We start from the raw sequence: 11,343 nt of genomic DNA on the forward strand, positions 1-11,343 counted from the left end.
TTAGCAGTGCCACCTCCAGCTGAGTGGACACCTGGGTCCCAGCCACTGCAACGGAGGGCACCCAAGGCCAGGTAGGCGTGGAAATAGATTGGTTTGGTCTGACCTTGAGTTTAACCCCGCTTACCATACCAGACACAGATCCGCTCTGACACACAAGTCTGAGATTTCCCTGGGAGCCTGTTGTCTGCTGCCCACCCCCCTCAGTTACCCAGGAAGTGTCACAAGGCGACGTGCCAACCTCTTTCCACCAGAGCCGTGGGCAGCTGGCAGCCCCTGGACCCTCATCTCCAGCCACAGGGGTCGTGAAGCTGGTGTGGCTGCCCATAGCCTCCCCACCTCGTGCCTGCCTCCATTTCTTTCCAATCAATCACTGGCACCAGAACCTGACGTGTTCTGTGGGTTGGGGAGGGATGGCTATGGTTAGGCAAGTTCTTAGCAACTGGACCAGTGGCTGGGGATTGAGATACTGGGCCCAGGGTCTTCACATTTCACAGATACACACACACGCACACTGACCTGGAATCACCACCCAAGGCTCAGGGCCCCAGGAGTGGGCTGTGTGCCAGGGTTCTCAGGCTCCCACTACCCTGGACATATTGCTGAGTCCAGCTTGTACTTTGTCTCATCCCTTGACTCCCAGTGAGTTTGGAAATTGGAAAAACCTGAGTTCTTCCTGGTGCTCCTACTGCTGCTTAAGGGCACAGAGGATGAGAAAAGAGAACACTCCCAGGCAATACATACCCTTGATTTCATTAGGCTCCACAAGGCCGCAGGTCAGTGGGGTGGGGACCACTGTACCCATTTTACAGAGGAGGAAACTGAGGTATAGAGAAGTTAAGTACCTTGTCAAGCTGGTGACCCTGTGCTGAACCCTTATGCTTGCACAGTGCCCTTCCCATGACCCTACCTGTAAAGAGGATACTATCCTTCTTCATTTTACAGATGAGGAAACGGAATAAAGCTCAGAGGGTGGCTTTATTTCCCCAGGCTCTCAGTTATTTTTATCCCCTATCCCTCTCTGCTCACTAAGTATCCTACACACCCCAGTTCCAGCTCAGAGCCCTTCCCCTCCGTCTGGAGAAAGGCAAGACCTTAAGGCCTCCCCAGGTCACCCCTGGTGTGTGTCCCCTGTACTCTGGGAAGTCGTTCCTAGTGTCCTTTTCTGTCTGATGACCCTGCAGAATTGAGCTCCATTACTCAGCAAAACCCATCCCACTTATGGGGCAAGATGCCGGGGCGGGGGGGGGTGGGGAGCGGGTGGGGGAAGCAGGACTGAGGAACTAAAAGGGGCAGGGACCGGCTCAGACGCACAGCCCAGGCTGCGCTGGGCATGGCGGCAGTGGAGGAAAACAAGTCCAGACAGAAGAACCCAGGAGTCCAGGAGTCCTGTTTCCAGGTGTAGAGGTGGGGGCAGAGGCATTCCTCACTTTTTTGAACTCCCCACCCCTGAAAACTGGGCCCACTGCCGCACGTCCAAGCGGTTTGGTGTTTCTGTGTGAGTGGGGAGGGGACCTGGGCAGCTGTTAGAAATAGGAAGAGGACGCCCCTGGGCATGCTCCCTGCCAGGCAGGGTTACCTCCCTCTCTCTGCGCACTCCGAGGTTCATCACACCTTCAGCTCTGCCCTTCTGCTACTAGAACCTGCACTCCTCCCCATCTTGCTTCTCACCTTGGGACCTGTGAGCCAGTGGCCAAGAGGGGACCAGCAGAACCAGGGCCAGCTGCCCCACCCCCCTCCATGCCAACCGACCTGCCTGTGATTCTGGGGACCCTGTGCGCCCCTGCGGCAGCCTCAGTAGCTCTGGGACAGCAAGTGGGGCTGAAGAGCCCCTGTTCTCGTCTGGGAGGAAGGAAGGGGCTTTCTCTGACAGCTTATGTGGGGAAATCAGGGGCCCCACCCTCTGGCCCGAGACTCTTCTCAAGACTTAAAACTCCCTGAAACATACCGTCCTTCCTTAACAAACCCAGGGAAGACTTCCAGAAGGATCATCTGAGACGAGTCCTTGCCTTGCCTGGACTGTAAGTCCTTCCTCGAGCCTAACTGTGATCCCTTGCAGAGGGGTGGAAGGGGGCAGAGATGAATCGCAGTTTCTTATAAACCTGGTGGCTTCTTGTTCCCCGACGACAATACAGCGGACGAGCTCTGTGGTTCTGGCTCTGAGTCAGGCCCCGCCGCCCGGGCGTCCCCGGTACCACCTTGCTCCGCCTTGCCTCAGACTGGAAAATCAGGCTCATGCCTCTGCCCGAGTCAGTGCTTCCCCTGCTTCCCCTCACGATCTCGCTTTCCCCTAAAGGGAGGTATTTCCTCGAAGCTGGGAAAAGTCAAGGGGGCAGAGACCTGGCCAATTACCAGGAGGCGGATAGTGGGCATGGGGCATGGGATGGGGGTGGGGCTACCCTGCCTTCCTGCCCCTCCCCTCCCCTCATTCAGCCCAGCTCCCCAGTCCTGCTCTTCTAGCTCATGTGTGTGCGAGTGCAGGAGCATAGTGTGTGTGTGTGTGTGTGTGTGTGCTTAACACACACGTACGGTTGGTATTAGGGGTGAGCCCCCTAACCCCCAAGGGTGAGAGAGGGGTGGAGGAGGGGAGATGTCATGCCTTTGGTGTGTCTATGAGTATCACAGGTTTTTTCCCCACATATGTTATATTCATATGTTCCTTGTCCACATGCGCTCTCCATCCCTCCTGGAATGCTCCGTGTGTGCCCTACTGCTTGCAGCCTGGGGTATTAAACAGACTCCCTCCCTCTCCTTAAGTGAGAAGCCCCGCCTTGGGCCTCCCCAACGATCGGGGAATTCAGGGATCAGTGAGGAGATAGGCCCATCCCTTCACAGAAAAATGACTCTTCTTCCTCCAACCAGGGGACCCCCAACCCTCAGCCGGTCGGGGCAGGTCACAGATCGGTCCTGTAGACCCTCAACCTTCCCACCTGGTCAAAGGCTCAAAGAGATGTGAACCCCCATGAACCCCACTCCCGGACCCTGGATGAGGGCGGGCGAATTTGGGGAAATGGAACCCCGGGGACGGGGCAGTTAGAAAAGCCTGAGTCGGCAACCTAGAACTCACGTGCGCCCACCCGCAGCCTGGGGGCGGGGCGCGGAGAACGAGGGAGTGAAACAGGAAGAGAGATGGAGAAACAGAGAATGAAAGCTGGAGAGAGAAACTGAGACGATGGACAGAGAGAGATCAGAGTCAGAAAGAGATCGAAGGGCAGAACCGGGTAGGGAGGGGGCCACGGGGAGCAGAACTGCGGCGGGCGGCGAGGGTGGGGGGCGGGGGGCGCGGGCAGCGGGGGTCAAGGGAAGGGTTGCCTTTTCCCTTTCTTCACCAGCATCACAGATGCACAAGCGGTCAGCGCTGAGAGAATGCAAGTCTTTCAGGTCAAGAAGGGGAAATCGAGGCTTAGTGATAGAGTCACTTAAAAGGGAAAACCGAGCCGGGGACTCCTGCCTCCCAGACCGAGCTCGTTTACAAAGCCCAGACGGTTTCGGAGGATCAGGCTGAGCCGGCACTTCCCGCATTTTCTATGGTGGGGCTTGGGGGTGGCAAGGGGGAAGGAGACTGGAGACTGGTCTTGACGTGTATTTGTATGGCAAGCGCACTTCTTCCTTTGAGATGTTACAGATCAATAAAAATAGCAAAACTTTCTAAAGGATGCTTTTACTCCACTTTACATAACATTGAGAGGAGGGGATGCAACCTTCTCCCTTGGCGCTGGCTACCACTGATGCGCACGGGAAGGAGGAGATAAGAAAAGGGGCCAAGAGTGTTTCAATATCCAGAAGAAAGAAAGGAAGTGTCTCTTTTACCCACGCCACCTCCATCCCAAACTCAGGATCACCTGGACTGTCTCTTCCTGACTCTGGGACGGATGGGGAGTTAGGCCCTGTCAAACCCCAGACTATCAAACTCTAGGTGGCACTGACCGGGGGCTGGGCGTTCACAGTGCAGCCTGGCTTCTCCCATTTGCAGCACCCTGCCTGAAAGACCACCAGCACAATTTGGCCCAGAGAGGGGAGGGGACTGTCTCCAGGTCACGCAGCCATCTGGGAGGGAGGTGGGAGGACTCCAGCCAAGGACACTGATCCCAGGCCCAGGCACCAGCTCGGCTGCCAGGCTGATACCCAGGCCCTGCCCGTGGGACCCACCATGCCCAGTCACGCCCTCAGCAGCAGCTCGGCTCCTGGCTCCCTTGAGGACTGGAATTGGAAGAGGCAGATTGAAAGGAGACTCGTTGGAGACCTAAGTGTCCTCATCCTTTCCCCCTCCCTCTCCAAGCTGTTGGGTGAGGTACCCCAGGAATAACGTTACCCTCCACCTTGGTGACCTCCCAAACCCTTGGGCCCACAGACATGCTGCAATACAGTGCCTGCAGCCTTGCCATCTGGGAGCTCAGATTCCAGCAAAAGCCTCCGAAAGAAACCACTTTTCCATGTCTGCCTCTGATTCCTCTGAAAATTTGGGGGGCTAATAGGAGGGGCTTCCAACCCCCTTAGTCATCCTAGGAAGCCAAGCTGAATAGCAGTGACTGATATTCACCCAACCACAAGCCAATTTTGTGGTTTCAGTTGTTTTCAGAAGGAGCAGCAATGCACAGCAGGAGGCTGTGGGCAGAGGAGTGGGCTGCCTCCTGGACCCCAGCCCCTGCCCGGGGCACTGATGGGGCAGGGTGAGGGCACTCACCTCTGCCTTGGCACGACTCAGCCCAAGCTCAGGAAGGCGCGGAACTGCCCCCACCTCACAGAGTGACAGGGAAGAGTTTGTACCAACCAGGAACGCCGCTCTCCCCCGTCCTCTCCATGTCCCCCCAGCAACTTGACTGGTTAGGCTGGCTGCTTCCTGGATCCAGGGTGAACGCTTTTCTTTTCCTTCCTTTTTGTTTCATTTTGTTTTTCTTTCCTTTCTTTCCTTTCCTTTCCTTTTCCTTCCTTTCATTCTCTCTCCATTCTTTTTCTTTCTTTTTTCCTCCCTTCCTTCCTTTTTCTCTTCCTTCTTCCCTCCCTCTCTCCTCTCTCTCCCTCCCCTCCCCTTTTCCTCTAATATGTGTGTGTGGCAGGAATAATTCAGGAGCCACAGCGAAGAGAACAGAGGCTGCTGGAAGGTCCTCCAAATGAAAATGCGCTGTCAGGCCCCAGATCCAAACCTACAGACGCCCAGGCCTAGCCTCCAGCTCCTTTGGCTATGGCACTCACTGCCCCCAGTCCCCAAACCACATCTGTTCACCTCCCTTGTGAGCTGAGAAGGGATCCGGATTAGCAATAAGGGAGTAGATTTTAGAAGAATCTCAGAAAGATAGAATGCCAAAAGGTCAGAGCCGAGAGGGAAATTAAAACAACCCAGTCCAGTCCCTTCCCTTTTTTTTTTTCTAATTGAGGAGCAGAATCTCTGAGAAGTGATGCAACATTCCCAGAGCTTGGGTGGAACGAGAGGTCCTCACTCTCAGAACAGGCTCTGAGCACCTCCCGTCACTGCCCTACAAGGTGCAAATTTCCCCCCTTCTCAGCTTTTCATGTTGACCAGACTTCTGATCCTAATGACCAGGGAGAAGAATCAGGAAACGAGAGGTGGGCCAGGCACAAGGGGGCAGATACAGAGCATCAGCAGCTGGGCACAGAGAGGTTTTGCATTTTTCTGAGAACGTGCAGCATCTCCTTGTCCTCTTCCTCCTGGAAGCCTGCCTGAAGTAGCTTTGGGCCTGTCACCCTCCATACCTGGGACAGGAAGTGGGGTCTGGACAGGAGCGGGGTGTGTGGGGTGGAGAAGCTAGCAAAGGGGAGGCACCCGCATGGGGAAAAAGCTGCCTTAATGAGTCACTGCTGCCCAGGGGCAGCCCTCCTGGGGGCTGCCCATCTGCGGTTAAGGTTTATCATGTGATTTCTACAAAGGATAGTGGAGTGGTGGGCTAGAGCTGGCTTACACCAGCTCGCCAGAGCTGATTATGTGTGCCTCTTCCCAATGCTCGGTGCTATCCTAGCGGCAGCTCAAATTGGAGAGCCCGTTGTTGAACATTTACCGGCACACCACTGGGTAACGGGGTCAACTTCAAAGCCAGGAGCATATGCACGTGGGACTTCACGCATGTGTTGGTGTGCACTGTTCCTGGGGTCCACGTGGGGTCATATGCGAATGAATGGCAGTGCGTGCCCATGTCCCTGTGGCACCTGGGACATACTGTGTGGCACTCTGCTCCTGGTTGTTTGAGACTGTGTGTGTGGGCCATGCGTGTTGGGAGGAGTGTGTCTCTGCAAGTGGGTGTCGCTGGGAGCCTGGTAAGCGAGGAAGGGTGTGTGTGTGGGTGTGGGTGTGTATACACACAACCGGGACTTTGGAAGGGTGTGTGTGTGCTTTGTGCATCTGGGGCTATGTGTGACAGGATGAGTCTGGAGGACCACCGTGTGGAAAAGACCCACATGTGTTCACTGTGGGGGACTAGGGCCACGCCTGAGACCCAAGATACACAAATCCCTGAGCTCGGAGACCCTCTGTGCCAAGTCCTGTTCAGTCCCTCCTCTGTCCTCAGGCTTAACCACCTGCCAGCCCGGGAGGGAGTGGGATGCCAGGGCAGGCAAGGGGCCCTCTGATCCCCCAGGTAAGTTCCTGTGCGTGCTGGGCCCACCATAAAGGCCAGCACCAGGGGGCACTGTCCTCTTCCCTGCCCCTCACCCATGCCTCTCTGGGTGAGCTATCTCCTTCACACCATCCCCTGATCCGACCCCACCTCCCATCCACAGATTGCTTTTGCTGTTGGGGGGTGGGGAATGGGAAAGTTCAGCTCCTGCAACACCCACAAGGCCACAGGCCCCAAGAAGGCGGAGGGATGTGATCATCATTCAATTGGCCCCATCCCCTTACTCACCGTGGGCTGAAAGCCTGGACTGGGCATCCCTCTGGAGCAGGGGGCCCTGGACGGAATAACACAGGCTCCTGCATTCCCCCTGCCCCTCTGCTGATCACCCCCAGCTCCTCTACCGCAGGGAATTTGGCTCCAGTACCCCCATTTCCCCCCGCCAAGAAGTCCTGCAGGCCTCTTGCTCCAGGCACAGGGGAAGGAGCCCATTCACTGTGGCTGCTTTCCCCTCCTCTCCTTCCCTCCCTGGTCTATAAGGGCCAGAAGAAGAAAAGTATGATGCTAGGACAGTGGGAGAGGGACCGAGATGAGACGGGCTTTCTCCCCTGTGGTCTTCTAACTCAAATCCCTCACCCAGGTCTGGGGTGGGGACATAGGTCTTCTGACACCTGAACCCACTCTCATCCTTCCTCCCTGGAGCCTTCAGACCCCCGCTGCCTGCAGTGGGTCATTCTGCTCATCTGTCTGCCTCTGGCCTGCACTGCCTCAATGGCAGCCCAAACTCCCAGCCTTAGAGAGAGGGAGGGATTCACTGTGGAAAACACTCAGGGAACCCGATCCCTCGGTTCCTCTGGGAAATGGGTCCCAGTGTCTTCACGGGAAGTTCTGCCTAAAGTCTAACCTAACGTTCCTTCTACTGCCGCTGTGCCCAGCACCTTCTTCCCATCTCAGCCAACCTTGCTCCTTCAGACGAAGCTGAGCTCTCAGGCAGTAAAGAGCCAAGCTCCAAAAACGAAAACAAAAGTCTCCCCTTGTCCCCAGTGTTCTCTACATACTCTGCCTGCCCCCTGCCCCCAGCTACCACAGAAACCCGCAGGGCATTGGAGCCTTCATCCCAAAATGAGTCAGGGCCCCTCGGAAGGGTTGAGCTGGGGCACAGGAATTTCCCCTCATGCCAAGCAAGGCTCTACTTCACACTGACCTCTGTCCAGCCTCCTTGGCCCAAAGGGGCAAGATGGGCTTCCACCCGGAGGGGCTGGACCTCCTGTGGGTGAACCCAGCTGGCCCTGGAAGCAGCCTCTGCCCTGGTCTCTTTTAACACCAGATTCCCTCCCTGTTTGATGCTAGAGGGGGATCCATGCTGAGTGCCTAAGGATGGAGCTGGGGACAAGAAGTGCTCAGGCCCCCCGAGCCGTACTTGGTGCCTGTCTCCCCCTGTGTCCCATGGTACCCTCCACATTTTCATTCCAAGGCAGTCATGGAAATAGAAGCTTCTCTCTAGGTCTGAGGACCCAGGGGACCCTCAGGGGTGTGCCAAGAAGCCACAGCTGCTAATCTCCAAGCTCTTTCTTTCTCTTCCTGCGCTCAAGAGAGCAAGATTTCCCCAATGAGGAGGGAAGTGCTGGGGGAGGGGGGTCCCAGGGCCAGTGAAGACGGCTGACCCGGGAGAGGGGAGGCAGAGGGGGGGTCCCGCTGACCCCTGTGGAAGCTGCCATACTCCCCCCACCCTGCCCCCTGCACTGCATACATTCTCTCCCTCCAAAATAGCATCTCTGGAGGGGAGTGGGGGAAGTTCTCAGCTCATCGTTCGCTCCTCCCCACAGCGTGTTCACAGCTCTCTCGGCTGTCTCTCGCGACCTGGTTTCCCTGCCAGGTCCTTCTGCTCTGCCTGCACCCTCACCGTTGGCTCGTCCAGGTCCCAGGACCCTCCGGCAGAGGGTCCCATCTCCCTCTCCTCAGCTCATCACACTCGCCGCCTCCCGCCTCCAAGCCTCGGCTGCTACATCATTCCCTGCCCTCTTTGGGACAGAAGCCAATTCAGTGCATATAAATCGAGCACCAAGCGTGTTGCTGGGGGTCGGTGCGGTAGTCCCTGGGGCAGAGGAAACATACGTCAGAATGGAACAGTCCTGGTCCTTTTCTCCAAGGATCTTACAGGGCAGAGACCTGACATCTAGCAATACCTCCGACGGACAGAGTCCCCTCTCCCTCCCACCCCGTAGCCCTAGGGCCGGGGTCTCACACTGGACCCTGGTCCGTCTCACACTGGACCCTGGTCCACCTCACACCATTTCTAGAATCTACTCACAAGTTCCCCTGCTATTGTTTGGATTATTTCTCATGCAGAATGTTCTCTTGAGCAGCTCCCAGGTTGGCAGGGGCTGTTTGGGCCCTGTCCTGGGAAATGCCTAGTCTGAAGGGGGAGGCAGGAGGGTCTGGAGAGAACAACTCCCCAGCTGGGCAGAGCTGGGGTCAGCGAAGGTGTGAGGGGGGCTCCAGGGAGAGGGTTCCCAGAGGAGGGAAGGGTGGGTGGAATAGGCTCCCAGGAAAGACAGGGGCAGGGCTGGGGGGGTCTGGGGCCAAGGGAAGTGGGAGGCCGGGGTGGGGTGTCTGGAGCAGCAGTAGGTGCATTTCCCTCCCCAGGGGCCGGCTGTGGGGCTGCCCTCTTGCCCTCAGCACCGGGAGCTTGGAGGCAAGGAAAGAGAACCTCAAAGGCCCCCTCAGGGAATCACCTCCCCCTTTGTTATTTCGGGCTCCATTTTCTTGGTCCAGAAGGGTGTCAGCGGTAATGCAAATTAGGAGGTGTTGGAGGTGCTGCCTACACCCATCCTGTCCCCCCTCCCAGCCTCTGCCCTCCCTCCCTGCAGGCCCGCACTCACACAGCAGACTGGAACATCTGCGAGGCGCGCCTGGTGCCTTTGCCCTTGGCTGAGTTGGCGTGGAGGGTGGGCGACCCTGCGGGTTCTCGGGGGGCCTCTGTCTCTGCCACGAGGACAGGGCAGCCACCAAGAGGGCCTTCGGCGGCGATGCCCAGGCCTTCCCCTACCCCAGCTCCCTTCTGCCCTCAGCCCTGCCAGGCCCCCTGGGTCGTGGACATCTGCATAGACCGTCAGTGCCTCAAGCCAGAGCCGCCCTTCCAGGCTGCCGATGGCAGGGGCACGGCCTGGAGCCTTCTCCACAGCACCCCCTCCATCACGTCCTCTTCAGATGTCAGTTAGGTTTCAAAAGGCACTTAGGCCACTGCGCTCCGAGTGGCAGGAATGTCTCTGGAGTGAGTCAACATAGAGAAGTCAGAGGAGGGGCAGGAATGTGGGAGCAGGTGCTGCACGATCGCACACCGCTTCCCCCCATATGTGGTCTCTGCCCAGACTCCTGGTTCCACCCCTTCCCAGGTAGGACCCCCTTGACCTGGACGCTTCATGCTTGTGTCTAACCTCCATTCTTCCTGCAGTAGCCAAAGTGGCTCTGTTCGTGCCCTTGCTAAGGAAGAAATGTGACTGGGGGAGCAGTCCTGCTCCCCCGACCCTATAAAGGTACCACCGACTGAAACCCCACCCTCCCTGATCTTCTTCATTAGTCCTAATCAGCGGGGTGTGGTGTTTCTCATTAACACAGCTGACTCACCCACACACCCCTCCCATTTGCTAGCTATCAGCTTCCCACCCCTCCACTGCCCCGCAATGCACACACACACACACACACACACACACACACCCCGCCGCCACCACCATCACCACTACAGCTTCTGAAAGGAGCTCTTGCTCTCCTCAGCTGATCGCCTGGCACAGCCTCTACGGGGACCCAGGAGAGGGCAGGGGTCGCCACGGCCTGGTAGCTCTGGCTGTGAAAGCAGAGACGAGGCTGAGGGGCAGCTGGTGGCTGAAAGAGAGACAGAGGGCAGTGGGGCCGGAGCTCGGATGCTGGGTGTTGGCCTTTCACCGGGCACTCGGGGATGAGCTCATGGACAGCTTGGTGTCTGTGAATCCTCCCCCACCCCCAGCCGTCCAGCTCCAGGTCTGTGCTGATGACGGTGAATGGGTCCTTGGGTGTCTCCTCCAGCCTCAGCAGGATCGTCCCCGCACTTTGCTCCTGCGCAAGTTCTCCCACCCTCCTCGCCCTTCCAGGAGCTTAGAGATCCAGACCCCTCTGGCCCACGCCCTCTCAGGCCCCGGTGTCCCTGAATCACTCCCACAGGGTCCTTCCATCTGATCACAGCCCTGGTTGGGCCGAGGAGGATGAGTGTTGGCAGGGCTCCCCAGCCCCTCCTCCAGCACCCCCACCCCTGATGTCTTCTCTTCTGGGCAGGAATTAAGTTAAAGGCTGTGGTTCTGGAGGACATGGGCTGCAGAAACACTAGCTTTTTCTCCCTTCCTCTCCTTCCCTCCCAGCTCCACCTAGCTTCCCACCTTACACCTGAGCCCTTTCCCGGGTCCCCAGAAATCAAGGAGACAAGCTGCCAGAATCTGCACCCTATGTTGCCATGCTCCCCTCGCCCCGGTGACAGGGGAAATGTCAGGTTGCAGGATACCTGGGTGCCCTCCCCCCTCAAACACGCTCAAGGACCAGATGTGGTTACTCAGGTCATGCCCCCTCCTGTAGCTCACTCCCAGGTCATCCTTTGCACTTTTTATCTTCGGCTAGGATTTCTCTTGGCTTTGTGTCTCTTAACCATCCCTAACTTCCTAATGCCCTTCTAGCAAATGCTTCCAGAGGGCCAAACAAACCCAGACCCAGAAACCTGGGTGCTACCTTCCTCCACGGGAATTGACTGAGGTGG

The sequence above is a fragment of the Mesoplodon densirostris genome, chromosome 18 (assembly GCF_025265405.1).
Source record: "Mesoplodon densirostris isolate mMesDen1 chromosome 18, mMesDen1 primary haplotype, whole genome shotgun sequence".
Lineage (NCBI taxonomy): Eukaryota > Metazoa > Chordata > Mammalia > Artiodactyla > Ziphiidae > Mesoplodon > Mesoplodon densirostris.